The 27,016-nt window shown below is 45.3% G+C and overlaps 1 protein-coding gene across 3 annotated transcripts in view; it reads right to left on the bottom strand.

Moving 5' to 3' along the window:
• stxbp6 (syntaxin binding protein 6 (amisyn)) overlaps nt 1–17,901 on the bottom strand; it is a 207,864-nt gene extending 189,963 nt beyond the window's left edge. For all 3 annotated transcript variants that reach the window (XM_060934594.1, XM_060934595.1, XM_060934593.1), the window contains exon 1: nt 17,691–17,901. The gene's annotated coding sequence lies outside the window, so the exon portion shown is untranslated. The remainder of the gene's footprint in view (nt 1–17,690) is intronic.
• Between the last annotated feature and the right edge of the window lie 9,115 nt (nt 17,902–27,016).

Below are 27,016 nucleotides of genomic sequence, written 5' to 3'. Positions count from 1 at the left end.
AACAGTCCACCGTACTTCCATAATGAAATATGCTCTTATCTGAATTGAGACGAGCTGCTCCGTACCTCTCCGAGCTTTGCGCGACCTCCCAGTCAGTCAGATGCAGTCAGACGCGCTGTCACTCCTGTTAACAATGTAGCTAGGCTCAGCATGGCCAATGGTATTTTTGGGGGCTGTAGTTAGATGCGACCAAACTCTTCCGCGTTTTTCCTGTTTACATAGGTTTATATGACCAGTGATATGAAACAAGTTCAGTTACACAAATTGAAACGTGGCGATTTTCTATGCTATGGAAAGTCCACACTATAATGACAGGCGTACTAACACCTTCTGCGCGCTTCGGCAGCGCATTGATATCTGAGCTCCGTATCAATGCGCTGCCGAAGCGCACAGAAGGTGTTAGTACGCCTGTCATTATAGTGCGGACTTTCCGTAGCATAGAAAATCGCTACGTTTCAATTTGTGTAACTGAACTTGTTTCATATCACTGGTCATATAAACCTATGTAAACAGGAAAAACGCGGAAGAGTTTGGTCGCATCTAACTACAGCCCCCAAAAATACCATTGGCCATACTGAGCCTAGCTACATTGCTAACAGGAGTGACAGCGCGTCTGACTGCGTCTGACTGACTGGGAGGTCGCGCAAAGCTCGGACAGGTACGGAGCAGCTCGTCTCAATTCAGATAAGAGCATATTTCATTATGGAAGTACGGTGGACTGTTCCTTTAAATGTCTGCTATACGAGCCAAAACTCACAATGTTTAATTCAACATTGTGCCTCAAAGTGGAAAAGTGCCATCACAGCGATGCGTTACAGCAGACAATAAGACTGGCCCGATAAAACGTTCTCCCATTTTCAACTCAGAACTTCAGAGTCTGCAACAAGAGCCTTGAATAATTCATTTCTCAATCGAAGAATTAAGGAACCAAGTTCTCCAAATGAAAAAGATTGCATGAGATGCGATACGACACACCAGACAAAACTTCCCATGTGTTAAGGGGAATGCTTTTATTTAAACTACATTTGTCAGTTTGTTCAAATGAATTGATTACGGATAATTCTCATGACTAATGATGTAAGCACACTGAAATTCTCAATGATAACTTTAAAAATTGAACAAAGTAAAAGGTTTTTAAGTGGTTATATTATATTGAGACACTACAGACATGCAGTCTGAATGCCCTTCGGTTAAAAATGCAGTTTGGCTGCTCACAATTTAGTGTTCTGAGCACGAATGTTCAGTTTATAGGAAACTAGTGTGTACTCACTGAGCTGTTAAAAGAAAAAAAAAAAAAAAGTGTCCATATGGATTGTACAATTCGACTCCGGAGTAAAAAGGAGCCCTCGTTACCCATATGGTCCACCTTCTGCAAACAAACCCAACACTGTGGCAATAAATCAATATTCAAACACTGAAGTTTTAGTTTGAGCTGAGAAATAAACCTCGGTCTGAACGATGGATACATCAAGTCTTCATTAGTAACAGTCTTCAAATGGGGAAGTGATTTATGACATTAGATACCATTTTAATTATAACCTTCAGGAAATGGGAATTCAAAAAAAGTCTTGAATAATGGAAGACCTTTCTGGTTTTAATTTGCATGATTTTGGAAAAAAAACGACCGTGTAGGCTGATGGAGAAAGCACTAGTTTTCCCCAGACTCCAGCTGAAAGGAGAAAATATTTCTCACGTCTCTGCAAGACTCATTTACTGACACTAAAAGGAAACGCTTCCCAAATGTCTCTCAGCTCTTTGTATTCCAAATGAACCCTGAGCTGAGGATTATTTGTTGCTTTACTTTATTGCTCAAGCGATAACATGACCCCAGTCTGCAGTGTCTCACCGTCTGACAAAGCAGTGATTCTCAAAGTAGGGATCAGTCATTTTTATTTTGTTGCAGCTGTGGGACTCACAACCCATCACCATTATCACACTTATTATATTTATCGGGGTTTTTATTTGAATGGTCATTAGAATTATATGGGATTTGATCCAAAGTGGAAAAATATGTAGCCTATAAATAATATTCACTTGGACCTTTGGTCAGTGGAGAGTTCAGGAATAAGGCGCTTCAGTAAACAATCAGAAGAATAGTGTGCATGAATCATCATCTTCTTCTTCTGGCTGCTCCCGATTAGGGGTCGCCACAGCGGACCTTTCGTCTCCATTGCTCCCTGTCTTCTGCATCCTTCTCTACCACACCTGCCACTTTCATGTCCTCTCTCACCACATCCATGGATCTCCTCTTTGGCCTTCCTCGTTTTCGTGTGCCTGGCAGCTCCATCCTCAACATTCTCCTTCCAACATGCTCTGCATCTCAGTCTCATCTCTCTTAGCTTAATTCCCAAGCTCTCTACATGTGCTGTCCCTCTGATGTGCTCATTCCTTATCCTGTCCAACCTCGTCACTCCAATCGCAAACCTTAACATCCTCAACTCCGCCACCTCCAACTTTGCCTCCTGTCTCTTCGTTAAAGGATATGGGACATGAAACATAAATGCACGCTATATCAGTTTCTTTCCATTAAAAATATGAAATAATTGCATCAACAAATACAAAATTATCTATTAAATTCAGCAAAATCGTTATATTCGTGATGGTTATATGGCTGTGGCAGCGGGGGCGTGGTCAAGCGCCGGTCGGTGACAGGAGGGCGGAGTCAGGGAAGGTAAGTGGCAGAATCACGACACCTGAGAACAATTAACCTGTGTTTGTGTGTGTCTTCCCAGTGACCGCGCCCTATTTAAGGAGGGAGAGTGAGAGCAGAGGGGATCTCCGGACTAGACGCTGGCTGTGTGTGTGTGTCTGTCTAGTCACCGTAACGATTGTTCACTGAAAAGTGTGGCCATAAAGCCTTTTCCCAAACCTGATCTCTGTCCTGCCGTCCTCAGTGCTCCACCCACACGTAGGGAGTGTTACAGTGGTGCCGAAACCCGGGACGTGGAGCACCAAACCAGCAGCCCCATGGAATCCTCCCCGTTCACCGATCTGGTCCACGCCCTCGCCACGGCTCAGCAAAGCCAGCACCAGGCACTCGTCACTCTCCGAAAGGAGCAGGAGCAGCGCTTCGAAGCCCTGGTGCTGGCCCAGCAGGAAGATCGCGAGGCGTTCCGGCATCTTCTCGCGTCGGCGGGGTCCACCAGCGCTCCGGCCGCGGGCCCGTCTCCCCTCATTGTCACCAAGATGGGCCCGCAGGACGACCCCGAGGCGTTCATCACGTTGTTCGAACAGGTCGCCGAAGCCTCGGGGTGGCCGATCGAGCAGCGCGCGGCGCGCCTCCTCCCCCTGCTCACGGGAGAGGCGCAGCTGGCCGCGCTACAGCTCCCCGCCGACCGCCGGCTGGCCTACGCGGACCTCCGCCGGGCCGTCCTCCAGCGCGTGGGGCGCACACCGGAGCAACAGCGCCAGCGCTTCCGCGCGCTGCGACTGGAGGAAGTCGGCCGGCCGTTCGCGTTCGGCCAGCAGCTCCGGGACGCCTGCTGGCGGTGGCTGAGGGCCAACAATCGCGACGCCGAGGGAATCGTCGACCAGGTGGTACTGGAACAGTTCGTCGCCCGCTTACCAGCCGGAACCGCGGAGTGGGTCCAGTGCCACCGCCCGGCGTCGCTGGATCAGGCAGTCGAGCTGGCGGAGGATCATCTGGCGGCTGTCCCGGCGGCAGGACAGCAGATGGCATCGTCTCTTCTCTCCTCTTCTCTCTCTCTCTCTCCCCCTCTCCTCCTGTGTCCCGTCCCTGCCCCATTCCCCCACCGCGGAGGCGGGGGCCGGCTCCACCCCAGCCGGCCCGCCGCACCCGCGGTGCCCTCCCGTGTCTCCCTTCTGTGTCTGTCTCTCCCCCATCTCAGGTGAGTGAGCCCCAGATCACCGGTGCAGAGGGAAAGCCCGGGCCGGTTTGCTGGCGCTGCGGGGAGCCGGGCCACCTTCATGAGCAGTGCACAGCAATGGAAGTGGGCGCGGTGGTTCGGATCCCCGACGCGCCAGAGGCCGCCCTCGATCGGGCCGGAGCGTATCGCATACCGGTGAGTATCCAAGGGGCTACATATCAGGCGTTGGTGGATTCTGGTTGTAATCAGACCTCAATTCGCCAAAGCCTGGTTCAAAACGAGGCATTGGGGGGAGCACAGGGGGTGAAGGTGTTGTGTGTGCACGGGGATGTTCACAGCTACCCTTTGGTGTCGGTTCACATTATTTTCAGAGGGGAAAAATTTATAGTGAAGGCGGCGGTTAATCCTCGCCTTACCCACTCGTTAATTTTGGGGACGGATTGGCCGGGATTTCGGGGTTTAATGACACGCCTAGTCGAGAGTGGGTCCTGCCATTTGACAGGGGGAGGTCCCGGTGTCGCTTTGGCGGGAGCAGCTGTCACAGAGCCGTCTACGTCATCTCCGCGTCAGAGTGAGGAGCCGCCGGCCCCTCCTCTCTCTATTGGGGATTCCCTCACGGATTTCCCATTAGAGCAGTCGCGAGACGAGACTCTGCGGCATGCGTTTGACCAAGTGAGAGTAATCGATGGTCAAACGCTCCAGCCGAACGCCACCCCGTCCTTCCCCTACTTCGCGATTATGAAGGATAGATTATACCGAGTGACGCAGGACACTCAAACTAAGGAGCGAGTCACGCAGCTTTTGATTCCAAAAAGCCGCCGGGAATTGGTATTCCAGGCGGCTCACTTTAATCCCATGGCTGGACACTTAGGGCAGGATAAAACACTAGCCCGAATAATGGCCCGTTTCTATTGGCCGGGGATTCGCGGCGATGTCCGTAGGTGGTGTACGGCATGCCGCGAATGCCAGTTAGTAAACCCAGCAGCCATTCCAAAAGCGCCATTGCACCCTCTACCGTTAATCGAGACCCCGTTTGAAAGAATTGGGATGGATCTCGTCGGGCCATTAGATCGGTCAGCACGAGGGTACCGCTTTATATTAGTTCTAGTGGACTATGCAACGCGATACCCGGAAGCAGTGCCTCTGCGCAATATCTCAGCACGCAGTATTGCAGAGGCACTCTTCCGCGTCATCTCCCGAGTTGGAATCCCGAAAGAGATTCTGACTGATCAAGGCACTACGTTTATGTCACGAACACTGCGCGAACTGTATGGGTTATTGGGGATTAAGCCGATCCGCACCAGTGTATATCACCCACAAACGGACGGTTTAGTAGAACGGTTCAACCGCACCCTCAAAAATATCATTAAGAAATTCGTAAGTGAGGACGCACGTAATTGGGATAAGTGGCTCGAACCCTTGCTGTTCTCAGTGCGAGAGGTCCCTCAAGCCTCCACGGGGTTCTCCCCGTTCGAATTATTATATGGGCGTAAGCCGCGCGGCATCCTGGACGTGCTGCGGGAAAATTGGGAGGAGGGACCTTCACAAAGTAAGAATGAAATTCAGTACGTTATGGACCTGCGCGCAAAACTCCACACGCTCACCCACCTAACTCAGGAGAACTTGCGGCAGGCCCAGGAACGGCAAGCCCGCCTGTACAACAAGGGTACGCGCCTTAGAGAGTTCACACCGGGAGATAAAGTACTCGTACTCTTGCCCACGTCGAGCTCCAAATTAATCGCCAAGTGGCAAGGACCCTTTGAGGTCACACGGCGAGTCGGGGACGTCGACTATGAGGTGAGGCGAACAGACAGGGGTGGGGCGCCACAGATTTACCACCTCAATCTGCTCAAACTCTGGAACGAGGAGGTCCCCGTGGCGTTGGTGTCGGTAGTTCCGGAGAAGGCGGAGCTGGGGCCGGAGGTTCAAAAAGAGAGTTTGGCATCACGTACCTCTCCGGTCCCCTGTGGAGACCACCTCTCCCCGACCCAGCTCACGGAGGTCGCCCAGTTGCAGGCCGAGTTTTCGGATGTGTTCTCGCCCCTGCCCGGTCGCACTAACCTCATAGAACACCACATAGAGACACCCCCGGGGGTGGTAGTGCGTAGCCGCCCTTATAGACTACCCGAACACAAAAAAAAGGTGGTTCGGGAAGAACTTCAGGCCATGCTCGAAATGGGCATCGTCGAGGAGTCCCACAGCGACTGGAGCAGCCCGGTGGTCTTGGTTCCCAAGGCCGACGGCTCGGTCCGGTTCTGTGTGGACTATAGAAAAGTCAACGCGGTGTCTAAATTTGACGCATACCCAATGCCTCGTGTTGATGAGCTGCTCGATCGACTAGGCACGGCTCGCTTCTACTCGACACTGGATTTAACGAAGGGATATTGGCAGATCCCCTTGACTCCATTATCCCGGGAGAAAACGGCCTTTTCCACACCGTTTGGCTTACACCAGTTCGTCACACTTCCGTTTGGGCTGTTTGGGGCGCCCGCTACGTTTCAGCGGCTGATGGACCGGGTCCTCCGGCCCCACGCCACCTATGCGGCCGCCTACCTGGACGACATTATCGTTTATAGTAACGACTGGCAGCGGCACCTGCAACACCTGAGGGCCGTCCTTAGGTCGCTGAGACGGGCGGGGCTCACTGCCAACCCAAAGAAGTGTGCGATTGGGCGGGTGGAAGTACGGTATCTGGGCTTCCACTTGGGCAACGGGCAGGTGCGTCCCCAAATTAATAAGACAGCAGCGATTGCGGCCTGCCCGAGGCCCAAGACCAAAAAGGGGGTGAGACAGTTCCTGGGGCTGGCTGGCTACTATCGTAGGTTTATACCTAATTATTCGGACGTCACCAGCCCGCTGACTGACCTCACTAAAAAGGGGGCGCCAGATCCGGTCCAGTGGACGGAGCAGTGCCAGCGGGCTTTCTCGGAGGTAAAGGCTGCACTGTGTGGGGGGCCACTTTTACACTCCCCTGACTTCTCTCTCCCTTTTATGTTACAGACGGATGCGTCGGACAGAGGGCTGGGGGCCGTTTTGTCCCAGCAGGTGGAGGGGGAGGATCGCCCGGTCTTATACATCAGCCGGAAGCTGTCAGTGCGTGAGGGGCGCTACAGCACGATTGAAAAGGAGTGCCTGGCGATCAAATGGGCGGTCCTCGCCCTCCGGTACTACCTGCTGGGGCGCTCTTTCACCCTCTGTTCGGACCACGCGCCCCTCCAGTGGCTCCACCGCATGAAAGATGCCAACGCGCGGATCACCCGTTGGTATCTGGCGCTCCAACCCTTTAATTTCAAGGTGGTCCACAGGCCGGGGGCGCAGATGGTCGTGGCGGACTTCCTCTCCCGTCAAGGGGGGGGGGAGTCGGCTGCAGGCCGGACGGGCGCCCGGCCTGAGTCGGGCGGTGGGGGTATGTGGCAGCGGGGGCGTGGTCAAGCGCCGGTCGGTGACAGGAGGGCGGAGTCAGGGAAGGTAAGTGGCAGAATCACGACACCTGAGAACAATTAACCTGTGTTTGTGTGTGTCTTCCCAGTGACCGCGCCCTATTTAAGGAGGGAGAGTGAGAGCAGAGGGGATCTCCGGACTAGACGCTGGCTGTGTGTGTGTGTCTGTCTAGTCACCGTAACGATTGTTCACTGAAAAGTGTGGCCATAAAGCCTTTTCCCAAACCTGATCTCTGTCCTGCCGTCCTCAGTGCTCCACCCACACGTAGGGAGTGTTACAATGGCATTTCTGCTCGACTTCCGATATGCATATTTTACAACCGGAAGAGCTGCTGTCACGTGATCATACGTCACAAAAACTTTCGGGTACAGCACAAGCGGGTAGATGAATATGGAGAAGTGTGAATCGTGATGATGACGAATGCGACAAAATAGTTTTTGTGTCTTGAATGACAAGAAAACTGTTTCGTTTTTAGAGTGTTTAATGTACATTGAACATCATGGTGTATTGCGACCTCCCAGTCAGTCAGACGTGCTGTCACTCCTGTTAGCAATGTAGCTAGGCTCAGTATGGCCAATGGTATTTTTTGGGGCTGTAGTTAGATGCGACCAAACTCTTCCACGTTTTTCCTGTTTACATAGGTTTATATGACCAGTGATATGAAACAAGTTCAGTTACACAAATTGAAACGTGGCGATTTTCTATGCTATGGAAAGTCCGCACTATAATGACAGGCGTACTAACACCTTCTGCGCGCTTCGACAGCGCATTGATACCTTCACTCGGAGTTGTACCATTATTTTTTAGACAGGGCGGACGGACCAGGGCATTCGCCCGCCTGGCCGTGCCCGACGAGGAGCGCTCTCGGCCGGCTTGGGAGGCAGACGGCAGCCCCTCCTGGAAGTGTGGTTTTACCATGGGCCTCATGCGGTAAGGATTAGTATTATAACTTTGGGTGTATCAATTACTGATTATCATAATTCTGACTCGTTTCGCCATTTTGAATGTTTTCATCTCGGACCCTGGAAGTATTGTATCTCAATCAATCTCGAAAAATATCAGCAAAAAAAAACTAGCTTGCAATGGACTTTAGCTAGATCTATGATGAACTTTCAATGTATGATACAAAAATAATACTTCTTTCAACAGATCATTAGCCTTTGAGCAGAATTGTTTTTAACTTACCAGGATGCGTTATCGAGCCGACCGCTTTCAGTTTCATGGGGATTGAATGAACTCTCACTCTCAGAATCATCTGACCCGTCAGAGTAAAGACAAGATCCATGTTCATGTGAATTTCCAGCTATCGTTTCGAATTGATAGGGTCTAACTTCACATCTCTGTGAAACATCGGGAATGTCACTGTCGATGGTGTCCATTTCGGTAACCTGTTTACATTAGATACCCAAGCGCTGGCTCCTTGAAAAGTTTTTGTGACGTCACGGGTCACGTGACCGCTTAGCTAATTAACGAATCATTGTTTTACGCTGATGTATAAAAAAGTTGAATAATGTGATGATTTTCACATTTTTGACGCCCTGCAGTGATTTAGATGGCATTTCTTATGTCTTTTATACATAATTATACCCAGAAAAAAAATCCATGTCCCATGTCCTTTAAGGGTACGGTCTCCAATCCGTACATCACAGCTGGTCTCACTACTGTCTTCTACATTTTACCGTTGACTTTTGCTGGGACTTTCCGATCACAAATGACTCCTGGAATCCTTCTCCAACTGCTCCACCCTGCCTGCACTCTCTTTCCCACCTCACTATCGCAGCCCCCATTTTCCTACACAGGTACTTGAATTCACCAGTTTTCTTTACGTCTACTCCTTGCATCTTCACTACACTCTCATCTAGACCCCGAAGCCGCCGCCAGGCGCCGCTAAAACCGCCATTTAGAATTTGAGCCGCCGCCAGCCAATAATTTTGTAAGCCAATTTGAGCCGCTATCTAATAAAATTTGGCTGAGCCACTAAGAATTGTGTACATCAAATAATGGGTTTATCCACATCATGAGCTACAAGAAAAGTGACACAAACATGATCAACTGTACACACTAGTAGTAACACAATAGAGACGTATAGGCATACACTGTAGAGATTTAGAACTGATATCACAGCACAGAGAGCCACCACAAGCTTGCCGTTGTGACTACCTGTCTGGCTTCCCGCCCCTCACACCGTTACCACGATACACTGGGGAACCCGGGAACCCACCCAGAGCATCAATCGACTCCGATATCGACGAGATGGCTGCATTCTTTGCCGCTGCTGAGGGAAAGTGTAAAGGTATTTTTTTGTTTGTTTGTTTCACATACTTTGAGATTGATAAAAAAAAAAGTACTCCACCACTCTACTTTCATCATAGTAAGATAGCTGCCAGTCCTTCACTGGTCATTGCTAGTGAGAGTAGATAGCTAGATGCCTTCCTCGAACAATCCAGATTAGCTTATTATTAGCATTGAACTACAATCTTGCTAGATTTATATTTACAATGAAGTAAGAGACCAGGGGACCTGTGGTAATTTGCTATTTATTCCCCCCATTTGTTTGATCCGTTCGCCCGGATATATGCCACACAGTGACGTCCAGTATCAGCCATTTGTAGCCATAAACATTTTGGTGGCTGCAGCAGCCATTAAGGTTTTGGCTGAGTCAGCTAGCCAGCCAATAATTTCATCAGCCAGCCATTATCCTGAAAACAAACGGCTTCGGGGTCTACTCTCATCCCCGTTCTCATTGATGCACATGTATTCTGTTTTGCTCCTGCTCACCTTCATTCCTCTTCGTCCCAATGCATACCTCCATCTCTCCAAACCCAGCTCAACCTACTTTCACCACATATCATCTGCAAACATCATGTTCTATAGTGACTCTTGCCTCACTTTGTCCGTCAAGCTATCCATCACTATGGAAAACAAGAAAGGACTCAAAGCAGATCCTTGATGAAGTCCCACCTTCACCTTGAACCATTCAGTCGTTCCAACTGTACACCTCACTGTTCTCATACATGTCTTGCACCGCTCTGGTATACTTCTCATTCACTCCACACTTTCTCATACAATACCATAACACCACAATAGTGTGCATGAATAATGGATACATTAATTACATCTGTAATGAGGATTTGTGGAAAGAGGTCCTTGGCTGCAAAATATTTGAGAAGTCCTGTACGTGGGGGGTGGGGGGAAACATGTTAAACTTAAAAAAAAAAAAGTGGCCTTTTTTATATAAGAAAGAGAAGGATTAATAAAGGGTTCTAGCCTGCACCCCTCTTCTCTTCACCCTGTACACTGCGGACTTCTGCTACAACTTGGAGATGTGTCACATTCAGAAGTTCGCCGATGACACAGCCATAGTGGGGTGTATCAGGGACGACAGAGAGGAGGAGTATAGGAGCCTGGTGAGGGACTTTGCCGTTTGGTGCAACAGGAATCATCTGCAGCTCAACACCTCGAAGACCAAGGAGCTGGTCATTGACTTTGGGAGGTCCAGACCAAGGTCACGACCAGTTCTGATCGAGGGAGTCGAGGTGGAGGCTGTGGATTCCTACAAGTAAGTCGGGCTGTGGCTGGACAGCAAGCTGGACTGGACTTGCAACACCAACCACCTGTACAGGAAAGTACAGAGCAGGCTGTACTTCCAGAGGAGGCTGCGGTCCTTTAACGCTTTACCCCTTAAAGCAGTTGCTACAGCTAGGGTTGCCACCTGTGTCTGACAAAAATCCTGGACATTTCGACCATCCAATCGACCTTTTTGCTTGTAAGCAACGGCGCCCTTCGCACATCTAACCCAAGACAAAAATCGCCCTTCTACGCTGAAACTGTATTGCTCTAATTAGTAAAAATGATGCTTTTGCTAGTTATTTGTTTAGTTCATTGCTTTATATAATATAGCAGGTCTTCATTATTTTGGTTTATTTCCAACAGTTTTTGGTTGTGGACACCTGGGGGCAGCAGTGGGCACAGGTAAAAGGGGAATACATAATTAAGTTCTGTTTGTTTGCTTATGTGGAATAAAAATAATCTAATTTTTCATTGTATCTAAGAATACCTGAATGTAACAATGTAAGGTGTAGTGTCAAACAGCTTACCTGTTTGCTTAGAGTGTGGTGTGTGCTTTGCTTGTGCTTGCCTGTGCCTCTGCTGCTTGCTGCTCTTGGCTAAACAAATACATAGGAGGACATGTAACTGACATAACTGGGCACATACAGTACATACAGGAGTATGTACTACACTACACTATTTCATTTAATTCACCAAAACCTTACCTAATCTTCCATTTAGATTTGGTGTTTTACTTTGCTGCTGCTATGAGTCCTGGCTGATTTTCAATGAATGTCTTGAACTCAGTACAGGACAACTGAAAGTTTAGCCTGACTTGAAGCTCAGCCTTCACCATTGCAACAGAGAGTCTGTTTCTTTTATCCGTCCAAGCATCCTCCATTGCCCCTTTTCCACCAAAGCAGTTCCAGGGCTGGTTCGGGGCCGGTGCTTAGTTTGGAACCGGGTTTTCTGTTTCCACTGACAAAGAACTGGCTCTGGGGCCAGAAAAAACGGTTCCAGGTTAGCACCAACTCTCTGCTGGGCCAGAGGAAAGAACCGCTTACGTCAGCGGGGGGGGCGGAGTTGTTAAGACCAACAACAATAGCAAGGCCGCGAAAGATCGCCATTTTTAAGCGACGAGAAGCAGCAGCTGTACAAACACGAAGTCATCCATTATTATTATTGTTGTTGTTGCTGCTGCTGCTTCTTCCGTGTTGTTTTTGCTTTGATATTTGCGCCAAGGTTTATGTAAACATAGCGACGTAACTGACGTAAACAGCGACGTAATGATGTATTCAGCGACGTAATGACGTGGCTCCGCTTAGCACGGCGAGCTACGGAAAAGCAAACTGGTTCTCAGTTGGCTCGCAAGTTGAAATACACATTTTGCCCATCATGTACAAAAAACCGGGACATTCAGTGTCCCGGATTTTTTTTTTTTTTCCCCGGGACAGACCATGAAAATCCGGGACAATCAGGAAAAACCGGGACAGGTGGCAACACTAGCTACAGCCACCCTTGTACTGTATATGTATATACTGTTCACCCTTAGAACATATTTACAAGAAGAAAAGTCTAAAGACAAGGTTTTGTTCATATCAGTTTTCTCCTTCATTATGTTGAAACAATCATGGCATATACATTTTTGAAAAGAGGGCATGACACAGAATACAAAAATCACTCAAGTTATGTTTCAACATTCACCAACTGATAGGTAGTGTCTGAAAGGTGAGTAATACCTGTGTGAAAACCAATCTTCACATTTTACATGAAGAATTCATGTCAAATGGTGTACAATAAATGATTACTGCAACTTTCAATCAGAAAGCTTGTTTCACTCTACATAGGCAAATTCAGAGTCGCCAAATGTCGTCATTACTGTATGGTGCATGCACGCCGGCATCATATGTCGTCATTAAAGTGCATATCACGGGTAAATTCAGGAGCAAGATCAATGTAATTCTCCTATTTTATATTAAACTTTGGTCAAATATCTGTCACATTTTGTATTTTGTGCAATTTTTTTTACCTTGCGCAATACCAGAAAAATTCAGTTGAAATCAAGCCATTTGAGGCAAATTTCTCCGCCTCTGAAAAACCTTGGCATTTGGATTTCCCGGCAAACACTGATTTTCGTGACGTCGCATACAGGACGCCTACTTCTGAATCCTACGTCAGCGCTGGTTTGTTTATGAGAAAACAACCTGGTGGTTTTCTGCAAATTTCTTCAACGTTATCGCGTAGGGGAGAGCGGGGTAAGATGAGCCAGGGGGTAAGATGAGCCACCCCCTGTTTCTAAGAAACAGTAAACAAATGTGACCATGTGACCACATTCAAAGGGGGCCGGGACCATTTACTTACACTTGTGGAGAGGAGCACCACATGTCAAACTAGGTGAGGGACATATTTATAAAAATGTGTTTTTGTGCTTTCTAAGTCAATTCCATGTTTGTCCACAGTGAAGATGATTGAGAGAAGACAAAAGTAGAATAATATTTAGACACATTAGGGTTAAGTTAGTGGCTTTCTAAGCTATGATATGAATGCTAATAAAAATAATTTTGATTAGCCTAATCCCCTTTATTAGCATTTTTCTACAAAATGGTGGCCACGGGGTAAGATGAGCCATTAGATGTGGGGCAAGTTGAGCCACTGGCTCAACTTACCCCATTGGTGGCTGAGCTTACCCAATATGGATGACACTTAAGTTTTCACATTTACTGGTCATATATGACAACAACATATATATATATATATATATATATATATATATATATATATATATATATATATATATATATATATGACATCAGATGAGGAAGACCAGTTGTTAGATGTGGGGGATTATGTTGTGGCAAAATACACGGGGAAGAAGAAAGTGCATTTCTTCATTGGCCAGATAATCAAATTGGATGTCTTCGAAATAGAGGCAAGATTTCTCAAAAGAAGCCGGTCATGCCATGGCTCTGCAAGAAAGCCAACCTTTGTCTTCAAAGAGAAAGATGAGGCTGTCCTGTCAAGACAGGATATTGTGAAAAAATTGCCCCGCCCCTTTACTGTTGGGGGGACAGCACGGAGGGAGAGGCAAATGGTGTTCCCTTGCCATTTGAACGCTTGGAACATTGAATAATGATGAAATGATTGAATGATTGATGGAATGATTGCTGCATGTTTTAGCAATGTTTTAACCTACTGAAAGAAATAAGATTCTTTTGGCACTGTTCTACTGTTTTAGTAATTTCTATAATATAGTATATATCTCATTCCCTCTCTAACCATCCCTCTTTCTATCTATCTACGCATATATCTCTCTCTATCCATCTATCAATCCCTCCCTATCCCATCTCGTTCTATCACCTCTTTCTTCATCTCCCCTTCTCTATGCAACGGCCCTATCCCCCACTTGATTGACTTGACTTGATTCATTGATTGCATTTCTAATAATAAAAGTTGTTTACTTTGTTAACCTAACATGTTTTGTGTTGGCTCAATTTACCCCACACAGTGGCTCATCTTACCCCGTGCATGGGGTAAGTTGAGCCACTTGACATTTTTTTTTCAAGAGGTAATATCACTCTAACCATAAGAGCTTATCAATTATGTTTTGCTCAGATAGTAACAGTACACTTTGAAATTTGGTATGGTGTGTAGACTGGAAGCAAAAATGGCTTTAACATGTAGTTATGATGAAAAATGTAAAAAGTGGCTCATCTTACCCCACTCTCCCCTAATTATTAAAATGGTTAACAGATGTATCGTAGGAGGGTGTAGCAACACCAATCTTGATGGGATTAGTACTCATCGTTTCCCAAAAGACCGGACAATGAGAGAGAAATGGGAGCTCTTGGTCTACACAGGCTGTGCACTGAAACCGTGCAAGCTCTCTCAGCCTGCTGGCGCTTCCGCAGGTAACGTCACGAATCTGGCTCCAGACTCCCTTGGGATTTTTCCAGACGCGTTTTATTTTATTTTTTTCTGCTGTAGACAGACGGCCTTGTGCAAAATTACCCTTCTGGATGAGTGTGTAAAGGGACATACTTTCATATTTAAAAAAAAATAATGAAATTGGTCCAGGATATGCACTTTAAGGGGTAAAGAGTTAACATCTGCAGGAAACTCCTGTGGACGTTCTATCAGTCTGTGGTCGCCAGTGTCCTGTTTTACACCGTGGTGTGCTGGGGGGGCAGCAAATCTAAGGAGGACATATCCAGGCTGGACAAACTGATCAGGCGGGCCGGCTCTGTGGTCGGCATGAAGCTGGACTCTATGGTGAAGGTGGCAGAGAAGAGGACTATGGACAAACTACTGAACATCATGGTCAACGCCAGTCAGCCTCTGCACACCGTCATCAGCAACCAGAGGAGCCTGTTCAGTGACGGAATGCTCCTTCCCAAGTGCAGGACGAACAGACTTAAAAACTCCTTTGTCCCTCACGCCATCAGACTGTACAACTCCTCTCTGGGGGGGAGGAGGGGGAACAGGAGGACAGAGGACGGGAAGGAGCAGTAGCCTAGCCTGTCAAAAAGCAATACTGGACAATGTGCAATATACATGTGCAATACCTCTCCTGCTGGACTTTTTTTTGTTTCCATATCTTATTTTTTTTAATATTTGTACATGTAAATACTTAATTTATCTAGAATTTTTCTCTATTTTCTATTCTCTGTTTATCCTGTAATGATGTTGCTGGAATTTTAATTTCCCTGAGGGAACCCTCCCTAAAGGATCAATAAAGTTTTATCTAATCTAATCTAATCTTTTAAAAGCAAATACTTAAGTACAAATTTGACTGGGACAACTACTTTCACTTGTATCAGAGTAACATTTCAGAATCAGAATCACTTTATTTGCCAGGTATGTGAACACACGAGGAATTTGACTCCGGTTTCACTTAGCTCTCTTAGTACAAACAGATAAAAAGTGTAGACAAAAACAAAACAAAAAGCTATGTACATGTAGAAGGGTAAATATATGTATATATAGACAAGGATTTTTTTTATATTTTGGTGCAAAATGGTGCATAGTGCAAGGATGACTTAGTAAATATAAATATATAGTGTGCACAGAATGACGGTATGAGTGTGCAGATATTTCACGGTTGATGTTACTGATATTCGAGTCCGGTTTTAGCTGTTCATCACAGAGACAGCCTGAGGGAAAAAACTGTTCTTGTGTCTGGTTGTTTTTACGTACAGTGTTCTGTAGCGTCTCCCAGAGGGGAGAAGTTTAAACAATTTGTGACCAGGGTGTGATGGGTCTGCAGAGATGTTACCTGCCCGTTTGACCAGTGGGATCTGTACTTTGGTTTAAGTAATGAAGTTGGGTGCTTCATCCACCTCTGGTAGCTACAGTGGTATGCCAAAGTTTGCGCACCCTTGGTCAAAATTGCTGTTACCAGCAGTAGTCTATAGCCTGACAAAAAGCAATACTGGACAATGTGCAATACCTCTCCTGCTGGACTTTTTTTTTCCATATCTTATTTTTTTATATTTGTACATGTAAATACTTAATTTATCTAGAATTTTTCTCTATTTTCTATTCTCTGTTTACCCTGTAATGATGCTGCTGGAATTTTAATTTCCCTGAAGGAACCCTCCCAAAGGGATCAATAAAGTTCTATCTAATCTGATCTAATCTAATCTAATATTTTAAAAGCAAATACTTAAGTAAAAATTTGACCAGTAGGATCTGTACTTTGGTTTAAGTAATGAAGTTGATGTGCTTCATACAACTCTGTTTATACTATTTTACCGGTGCAATTCTGTATACTTTATTTGTTTTTATTTTTTTCTATAACTCATGAGTCAACAGCGCCTTCAATTTCGTTGTACCTTTGAAAAAAGTGACAATGACGATAAAGACTTATCTTTTATCCACCTCTGGTAGCTACAGGGGGCGGCACGGTGGTGTAGTGGTTAGCGCTGTCGCCTCACAGCAAGAAGGTCCGGGTTCGAGCCCCGTGGCCGGCGAGGGCCTTTCTGTGCGGGGTTTGCATGTTCTCCCCGTGTCCGCGTGGGTTTCCTCCGGGTGCTCCGGTTTCCCCCACAGTCCAAAGACATGCAGGCTAGGCTAACTGGTGACTCTAAATTGACCGTAGGTGTGAATGTGAGTGTGAATGGTTGTCTGTGTCTATGTGTCAGCCCTGTGATGACCTGGCGACTTGTCCAGGGTGTACCCCGCCTTTCGCCCGTAGTCAGCTGGGATAGGCTCCAGCTCGCCTGCGACCCTGTAGAACAGGATAAAGCGGCTAGAGATGATAGCTACAGTGGTATGCAAAAGTTTGTGCACCCCGGGTCAAAATTGCTGTTACCAGCAGTAGTCTATAGATTAGATTAGATAAAACTTTATTGATCCGTTTGGATCAATAAAGCCTGACAAAAAGCAATACTGGACAATGTGCAATATAAATACCTCTATTGCTAGATATTCCTCGCCCTCTTTTTTTCCATATTTTATATTTTTGCATATGTTAATACTGAATTTATCTAGAAGTTTTCTCTATTTTCTGTTTATTCTGTAATGATGCTGCTGGAATTTTAATTTCCCAAAGGGATCAATAAAGTTTTATTTAATATAATATAATAATATAATATAATAATTTGTGCGTCAGTGCTGGAAAAAAAAAAAAAAAACATTGACATGCCTTCATAATCAACAGTGAGGTTCCTTCAGTCCATTCACACTAATAAAGCAATAGGAGTCTTGGGGAGAAGGGCTGTGTTCCAAACCGCACAGTAGTCCCCTCTTTAAATTAGCGTGACCAATACACAAAAGTAGCCCACTGGGTGTTTGGTGGTGTGTGTTTGGGACACGTCCTCCTCCTCCACCTCCAACGACTTGTTTCAGGGAAGAAAATAAGAAGGACACACTCACCGTGGCGTGTAGTTCCGGTCTGCTCGCGCTCACACCGACTTCTCAAAGTCAGGACGCCGTTATCTAGTCGAATTAACGACTCGCATTTCGGTTCTAATGGCTTTTAACGTGACTTTTCCGCCGCGCTGCTCGTGCGCCTCTCAGCTCCCCGCTCACTCTGTGTGTGTGTGTGCACTGAGTGAGTTGAACGAGAGCGCGCGCGGTGCAACCGCTACCGTCCCACTGGAGAAAAAGCTGCGCACGGGCGCGGTCACGTGACCCGCTCGTGCCCACCGTGGTCGATTCCCTCCCTGAGAGAAACTACATCATCATCCAAATACAGTGGCATGCAAAAGTTTGTGCACCCTTGCTGAAAATGTCTGTTACTGTGAATAGTTAAGTGAGCAGAACACCAAAAGGCAAAGACGAGACATTTCTTTTCAGCGTTTTCTGCAAGATTTGTGTATTTTTTGTTTGTTTGTTTGTTTGTTTTGTTTTGTACAATTGGAGAGTGAAAAAAGAAAAGGAACACCATGCAAAAGTTTGGGCACCCTAATACATCTGAGTTCTCAGGTAACTTTTACCAAGGTTCCAGACCTTCAAGCGCATATTCTGGACCAATTTTGGTTTTTTTTGGTTTTTTTATATGAAAGTATGTCCCATGGGCGGCACGGTGGTGTAGCGGTTAGCGCTGTCGCCTCACAGCAAGAAGGTCCTGGGTTCGAGCCCTGTGGCCGACGAAGGCCTTTCTGTGCGGAGTTTGCATGTTCTCCCCGTGTCCGCGTGGGTTTCCTCCGGGTGCTCCGGTTTCCCCCACAGTCCAAAGACATGCAGGTTAGGTTAACTGGTGACTCTAAATTGACCGTAGGTGTGAATGTGAGTGTGAATGGTTGTCTGTGTCTATGTGTCAGCCCTGCGATGACCTGGCGACCTGTCCAGGGTGTACCCCGCCTTTCGCCCGAATTCAGCTGGGATAGGCTCCAGCTTGCCTGCGACCCTGTAGAACAGGATAAAGCGGCTACAGATAATGAGATGAGATGTCCCATGGGCGGCACGGTGGTGTAGCGGTTAGCGCTGTCGCCTCACAGCAAGAAGGTCCGGGTTCGAGCCCTGTGGCCGACAAAGGCCTTTCTGTGCGGAGTTTGCATGTTCTCCCCGTGTCCGCGTGGGTTTCCTCCGGGTGCTCCGGTTTCCCCCACAGTCCAAAGACATGCAGGTTAGGTTAACTGGTGACTCTAAATTGACCGTAGGTGTGAATGTGAGTGTGAATGGTTGTCTGTGTCTATGTGTCAGCCCTGTGATGACCTGGCGACTTGTCCAGGGTGTACCCCACCTTTCGCCCGTAGTCAGCTGGGATAGGCTCCAGCTTGCCTGCGACCCTGTAGAACAGGATAAAGCGGCTACAGATAATGAGATGAGTCTGGAGCCAGATTCGTGACGTTATCTGCGGAAGCGCCAGCAGGTTTCCGTGCACAGCCTGTGTAGACCAAAATGCTCCCATTTCTCTCTCATTGTCCGGTCTTTTGGGAAATGATGAGTACTAATCCCATCAAGATTGGTGTTGCTACACCCTCATATGATACATTTGTTAACCATTTTAATAATTACATGATAACGTTGAAGAAATTTGCAGAAAACCACCAGGTTGTTTTCTCATAAACAAACCAGCGCCAATGTAGGCTTCAGAGGGAGGCGTCCCGCACGCGACGTCACGAAAATCAATGTTTCCCAGGAAATCCAAATGCCAAGTTTTTTCAGAGGCGGACAAATTCGCCTCAAATGGCTTGATTTCAACTGAATTTTTCTGGTATTGCGCAAGGTAAAAAAAATTGCACAAAATGCAAAATGTGACAGATATTTGACCAAAGTTTAATATAAAATAGGAGAATTACATTGATCTTGCTCCTGAGTTTACCCATGATATGCACTTTAATTAGCTTATTGAGCTGTGGCTTGTTCAAATTCTTCGTTAGGAAAGGTCAGATGATGCAGATTTCAAAGCTGTATAAAAATTCTCTGACTCCTCAAACTTGTCCCTAAAATCAACAGCCATGGGCTCCTCTAAGCAACTCCCTCGCATTCTGAATAATAAAATAATTGATGCTCACAAAGCAGAAGGCTACAAGAATGTAGCAAAGTGTTTTCAGGTAGCTGTTTCCTCAGATTGTAATTTTATTAAGAAATAGCAGTTAACAGAAACAGTGGAGATCAAGGTGAGGTCTGGAAGATGAAGAAAACTTCCTGAAAGAACTGCTTGCTGGATTGCTAGAAAGGCAAATAAAAACCCCTGTTTGACTGCAAAAGACCTTCAGAAAGATTTAGCAGACCCTGGAGTGGAGTGGTGGTGCACTGTTCTACCCTGCAGCGACACCTGAACAAATATGATCTTCATGGAAGAGTCATCAGAAGAAAACCTTTCCTGCGTCCTAGCCACAAAATTCAGCGTCTGAAGTTTGCAAATGAACATCTAAATAAGCCTGATGCAGTTTGGAAACAAGTCCTGTGGACTGTTACCTGTTACCTATCTCCTGCGCGCCCTGTGGCACATAAGGCCTCCATAGAGTTCCTCCACTCTTTCTTGTTGCCAGCGCTCCTACGAACATGATCCCATGACCTCCATCTTGCTGTTTTCATCTCCTTCTCTACGGTGCGCCTCCATGTTGTTTTAGGGTGCCCTCGTTTTCGTCTCCCTTCTGGTGCCCATGTTAGTGCTGTGTTGTTATTTCCGCAATCTTGTCTTAGAAAGTGGCCAATCATCTTCCATTTGCGCTGTTTCACCTCTATGCTCATAGGCTTCATGGTTGTTCTTTGTAGTAGCTCATCTGTGCTCACGTGATCTTCCCAACGGATCCTTAGTATCCTTAGTATTTGCCGGAGACATTTGTCCTGTGGACTGATGAAATCAAAATAGAACTTTTTGGCCACAATGTGCAAAGGTATGTTTGGAGAAAAAAGGGTGCCAAATTCCAGGAAAAGAACACCTCTCCAACTCTGAAGCATGGGTGTGGATCGATCATGCTTTGGGGTTGTGTTGCAGCCGGTGGCACAGGGCACATTTCATTGGTTGAGGGAAGCATGGATTCGAATAAATACCAGCAAATTCTGGAAGCAAACATCACACCATCTGTAAAAAAGTTGAAGTTAAAAAGAGGATGGGTCCTACAATAAGACGATGATCCAAAACACACCTCAAAATTTACAATGGAATACCTCAAGAGGCCCAAGCTGAAGGTTTTGCCCTGGCCCTCACAGTCCCCTGACCTAAACATCATTGAAAATCTGTGGATAGATCTCAAAAGAGCAGTGCATGCAAGACAGCCCAAGAAACTTGTAGAACTGGAAGCCTTTTGCAAGGACGAATGTGTGAAAATCCCCCAGGTAAGAACTGAAAGATTATTAGCTGGCTGCAAAAAGTGTTTACAAGCTGTGATACTTGCCAAAGGGGGTATTACTAGGTACTAACCATGCAGGGTGCCCAAACTTTTGCTTCGGGCCCTTTTCCTTTGTCATTTAGAAAATGTAAAAGATGAAAATAAAAAAAATTGTTTTTTGCTCAACATATTAAGGGAATGAGTCATCTTTATGCCTTTTGGAGATCATTTCATCTTCAATTTGCTTAACTGTTCACAGTAACAGCAATTTTGACCAGGGGGTGCCCAAACTTTTGCATACAACTGTAGCTACTAGAGGTGGATGAAGCACCCAACTTCATTACTTAAGCCAAAGTACAGATCCCACTGGTCAAATGTTACTCCAATACAAGTGAAAGTAGTTGTCCAGTCAAATTTTTACTTAAGTATTTGCTTTTAAAAGAGATTAGATTAGATTAGATTAGATTAGATTAGATTAGATTAGATTAGATTAGATTAGATTAGATTAGATAGAACTTTATTGATCCCTTTGGGAGCGTTCCCTCAGGGAAATTTAAAATTCCAGCAGCATCACTACAGGATAAATAGAGAATAGAAAATAGAGAAAAATTCTAGATAAATTAAGTATTTCATCTCATCTCATTATCTCTAGCCGCTTTATCCTGTTCTACAGGGTCGCAGGCAAGCTGGAGCCTATGAAAAAAAGAAAGAGTCCACCAGGAAAGGTATTGCACATTGTCCAGTATTGCTTTTTGTCAGGCTAGGCTACTGCTCCTTTCTGTCCTCCTGTTCCCCCTCCAGAGAGGAGTTGGACAAAGGATGGACAAAGGAGTTTTTGAGTCTGTTCGTCCTGCACCTGGGAAGGAGCATTCTGTCACTGAACAGGCTCCTCTGGTTGCTGATGACGGTGTGCAGAGGCTGACTGGCGTTGACCATGATGTTCAGTAGTTTGTCCATTGTCCTCTTCTCTGCCACCGTCACCATAGAGTTCAGCTTCATGCTGACCACAGAGCCGGCCCGCCTGATCAGTTTGTCCAGCCTGGATGTGTCCTTCTTGGATTTACTGCCCCCCCAGCACACCACGGTGTAAAACAGGACACTGGCGACCACGGACTGATAGAACATCCACAGGAGTTTCCTGCAGATGTTAAAGGACCACAGCCTCCTCAGGAAGTACAGCCTGCTCTGTCCCTTCCTGTACAGGTGGTTGGTGTTGCAAGTCCAGTCCAGCTTGCTGTCCACTCACAGCCCGACGTACTTGTAGGAATCCATACTTAAGTATTTTGAAATACCTCAACGCGCCATCACTGACCTTTTTTTTTTTCCCCAAAAAGAAAATATCAACAAATAGAATTAATTTAAGGATCTCACATAATTTCATGGGGATTTCATCAAAAGCAACAAACTGGAGAACCTTTCAAGGTGCATCGTGGAACTTTTTTTTATTCCAAGTACACAAGTCTTTTGGCTTGCACCTGATCCTGTTGCATATACATCAACATTTTTCTTAATCTGAGGTTTCTTGAATGGTTTTACATGTTGCTGTATTGATAAAACAGTTGATCAGAGTCACTTTTTATTAATCCCCGGAGGGAAATTCAAATTTGCTACAAAGCTCCTGAATCAGAGAAGAAGTAAACACGTCTAGAAATAGAAGATAAAATCGCCTGAAAAAAGAACTTAAAAAAAATTTAAATAAGTTCAATAACTTCAAATAAAAGGAAAATGAAGTGATTCTATATACATGATTCCTATATACATACTGTATATTGCACCTGAATTAAGAATACAGTATACATGGTAAAACAGTGTACCACAGTTATACAGTGGCATCATGCAGTGATGTCAGGTCTGTGTGTTTAAAGCCACCAGGCAGGGGCGTAGCTAGGATTTTTCAAAGGGGGGGGGTCACACACTGACTGGCAGCCTGAGTACATACCCGCAGGTTTGTAAATGAAAAAATACATTGAATACATTTGAGAAAATAACACGGTCTTTGCATCATTCTTTCATCTCATGTTGTGAGCTGTTGAGACGTCGGACAATGATTAGGCCAAATCAGCTTTATCCAGCAGTGTATGGATAGCAGCTCGACATCTTACCCTAGTCAACTGATGCAGATCTCTCTATTCTTGTTGTCTTACTGCTCATCGGCCAAAATGTTTCTAAGTAAAAGGCGTCATGGCTCAGGTGGATAAGGCGCCATACCATAAATCCGGGGACCCAGGTTCGATTCCGACCCGAGGTCATTCTTCCACGTTTTCTTGATGTTGTATTCTAGAAATGGCACACTAAAACTTAGCTTCAGAGTCACAAAAGGCAACTTTGATGGGAAAAAAAATGTATAATAAATTGCTTACCTCTCTTCACGTCGAAAGGAGGATGAAAGTTTCGCTTGTTTTGACATGGCAAATTATTAACACAAGAGGAAATACTCGTAATTCACAACTAAAAAGACTGCAGCTACACTGGCAGCTTGACCATGCTTTCTAGTGCGATCGTGTTGCGCTTGAGCAGAACTGGGTTTTTGCGCCCAAACCACAGGAAGTCCATACAAGGTTATAGAAACCTTAATGAGGCTGAGGTCCCTTACAGAAAAACCACATGAACTTCACATGTAATTTCTCACATGTGAAATATGTGGAAAATGTGTTTTGCACATGGGACACGTGGTTTTGGCCCAATTTTATGTGAATCACATGTGGGAATGTTTTACACTTGTGCTCTACATGGTAACACATGTGGTAACGTGATCACGTGAAATACATGGGAAATTCATGTGTTTTTTCTGTAAGGGGTGACAATCTAGTTAAAAAAAAAGTTAGAAAAATTACAGTGGCCGCTTTTCTAATATTCTTATGCGGCTATTGAAAAAAAGGTATGGTCCAACAAAGGGGGGGAAGTCACAGGCACCCCAGGACCCCCAGCTACGCCCCTGCCAGAGGTGGATGAAGCACCCAACTTCATTACTTAAGCCAAAGTACAGATCCCACTGGTCAAATGTTACTCCAATACAAGTGAAAGTTGTCCAGTCAAATTTTTACTAAAGTACTTGCTTTTAAAAATACTTAAGTATTAAAAGTACATTTTCTGTCAACGCATCGTTGTATTATTGCCACAACGCTTACAAAACCTAATGCCGTTACCAAAGACAGAAATGTGAATTCAGAAAATGAACGCATGCTGTGCCATCATGGTGGTTTAATGTTAAGCTAGCTAGTCAGTGAAACTCCACCTGACATGCTAGCAAACTCTTTTCAAACTCGAAACCATATTGGGTAGCTAACGCTACTAGAAAAGAAAGATTTCTACATTGTTTATTTGGCAAGATTATGCTAAAACATATTTCTGAAAGGACTTCAGATAAGTTAACGTTATTCATGTTAGCGCAACTCCGTTTTTACATGCTAACTAACAGTGTCCAAGTTAACTAGCTATGTGTTAACGTTAGCTGTGGACAAGGCGATGGCAACTTGGCAGGCAAATCCATAGAAAGTCATTTGACTAACCAGACTGCATAGCTATTGCAACGTTATCGCTAGCTCTAAAAGCACAGACAACTTCGTTGCAAGCTTTCTCTTGGAATAAAACGTTTACATCCCTCAATATGCTTCTGCAAGTTGGATGGAGAGTTTTTGTAGGCCGTGATGTGGCTCGTTTTTGGCAAACATTTAAAACGAAACGAATCTTTAATCCTTTCAGAAAACTGAAACATGGGTTCTAGGTATGGCCATGGGTGTGTGTGCATTCCCCAGAAGAACCAACTCCTTCCATTCTGCCATCAACTGATCGTGTTAAATAATGCTGCTGAGAAATCATTGAACTTTATTTTATACAGTCTATGGATGAGACGTGACCCTAGTGATTACTGATTGGCTGTCTCAGTGTCACTTGTGAAAAAAACACTCACGTTTTAGAAAAGAAAAGAAAAAACATCCACTTTCAAAGCTGCTTCATCGTAACGAGGACCTTGATAGAAATGTAGTGGAGAGAAAAGTACAATATTTGCCTTTCAAATGTAGTGAAGTTAAAGTCATAAGTTTCCAAAAAAAATAATACTCAAGTAAAGTACAGATACTCAAAAAGTGTACTTACTGTAAGTACAGTACTCAAGTAAATGTACTTCGTTACTGTCCACCTCTGATAGCTACTGTACACAAGACAGGAAATACATACACACTGTCTCTGACCCAGGAAGTTCACATTCCAACAAAACAAATATTGACGTTTGGTAAATAAAGTTTTTTTTGTGTTTGTTTGTTTAATATATCAACCACCTGATAACCTCTACCTGGAACATGAGGGAAATCATCTTCATCAGGGTTTCTGTAGGAGTTTTAAAGTTAACCTCAAATCAAAATGGGATTTTCAGAGCTTTTTCACCTGTCGGCTACATCGTCATATTTTCCCACATGGCACGAGATCGGTCTTGGGGCGTCATTGGAACTGTTGTTCCAATAGACACTTGAAGTTCATTTTGTCCATCATCGCTTTCCTTGCTTGTTGCTGGTCCACTCCCAGAAGGTCTTCAACTTTTCTCCAAAGTCTATTTGAAGTGTGTCTGTCAAACAGAACTTGCTTTTGTATTGCGTCATTTTCCATACGGCAGACATGGGCCAAATACTTGAACTGTAGATGACAAAACTCTTGAATTGGCTGTGAACTTGTAATTTCATATATGGTAGGTGTTGATTTTGATATCTTGAATGCCCAGTTGAGTTGAGTTGACCTTCAACTTGAGTTGCTGGATCTATTCCTTTCTTGCTATCCTTACGAGGAAAATGGTGTCTGGAGGATACCCGCGTTCTTACGATTGTATCCTCCAGACACAATTTTTTCAAAAAGCCATTCCATATAAGCTCTAGCTTTTGTGTTTCTTTGGCGGAAAGATCTGATGCTTGAGTGCTATAAAGTAACCGAGAGCAAATGCGTGTATTTAGAATCTTCACTGGTGTATTGAGGTGGATTTCACGATCTGTTCGAATTCGTTTCAGTTCATTCCACTTCTGGAACGCAGATGAGACTCCAAGATGTAAGAAAGCAGATGATTGTTCTGTGTTGGTAATTTCATATCCCAGGTAGCGAAAACTCCTTACGTTCTTGATATCATGGTTGTTCACAGTTATTAGGAATTTTTTTCCTTGATCGTTTCATCTACATTGAAGGCCATAGTTTCAGTCTTGCTATACGACATTTGTAGACCAAACCTACTAAACGTGTTGTTGTAGATCTCCAAAATCTGTTTAAGCTCTGTGATATTCTTTGAGAGAATTGCCACATCAGCGTAAAGCAGCTCATTTAAACGTTTTTTGCCAGTTGCAGGGAATCTGCTCCAAAGCTCACGTGGTGACACTTTGGGTGGCATTATAAACTCCACTGTAACACCAGTTTCAGGAAAATGTCTCAGGATTTCGTGCCTATAATTATCGACATCTTTTCAGATTTACCAATAAAAAACAATTTTACAAAAATCAGGCTTTCGTCTAAACCGGGGAACAGGGGCGCTGCGCCCTCTTACTCTCGGCCTGCACCCTCTTACCGAAATGCCGATTGAACCCCAAGTCACACTTAGGCCATGCACTTATATGCTACTGCACAACATGCAACCTTTCTCAAAACAATCTTTTTTCCATGAAAACATCCCAGCAACACCACGTGACAATGTGTCTGATCATCAAATATGTTATAATTACTCCAAAAATATTCCAACCATAGTAGATACACCCCCAGACGGTGCAAAAACAATCTGAATTGGCGTTTTCCAGACTGAGGCACCATGTTGTTTACTTGTCGCGGCTGCTCTCGCGAGATTTGACATGGGTTACATACAAGGTCAGCTGACTTGTAGAGCGAGATTTCTCGAGACTGAATGACCTTTCACCCACCGGCGCGGGAGCTTTTGACAGAAGTTGTTCGTGAGTTGTTTTTGTTGACACTTAGGCATTTAAAGATGTCATCCCGTGGCACGAAATGGAA

This window comes from Neoarius graeffei, chromosome 11, assembly GCF_027579695.1.
Source record: "Neoarius graeffei isolate fNeoGra1 chromosome 11, fNeoGra1.pri, whole genome shotgun sequence".
Classification (NCBI taxonomy): domain Eukaryota; kingdom Metazoa; phylum Chordata; class Actinopteri; order Siluriformes; family Ariidae; genus Neoarius; species Neoarius graeffei.
The sequence above is the reverse complement of the archived record's forward strand: the minus strand, read 5'-3'. Positions and strand labels throughout refer to the sequence as shown.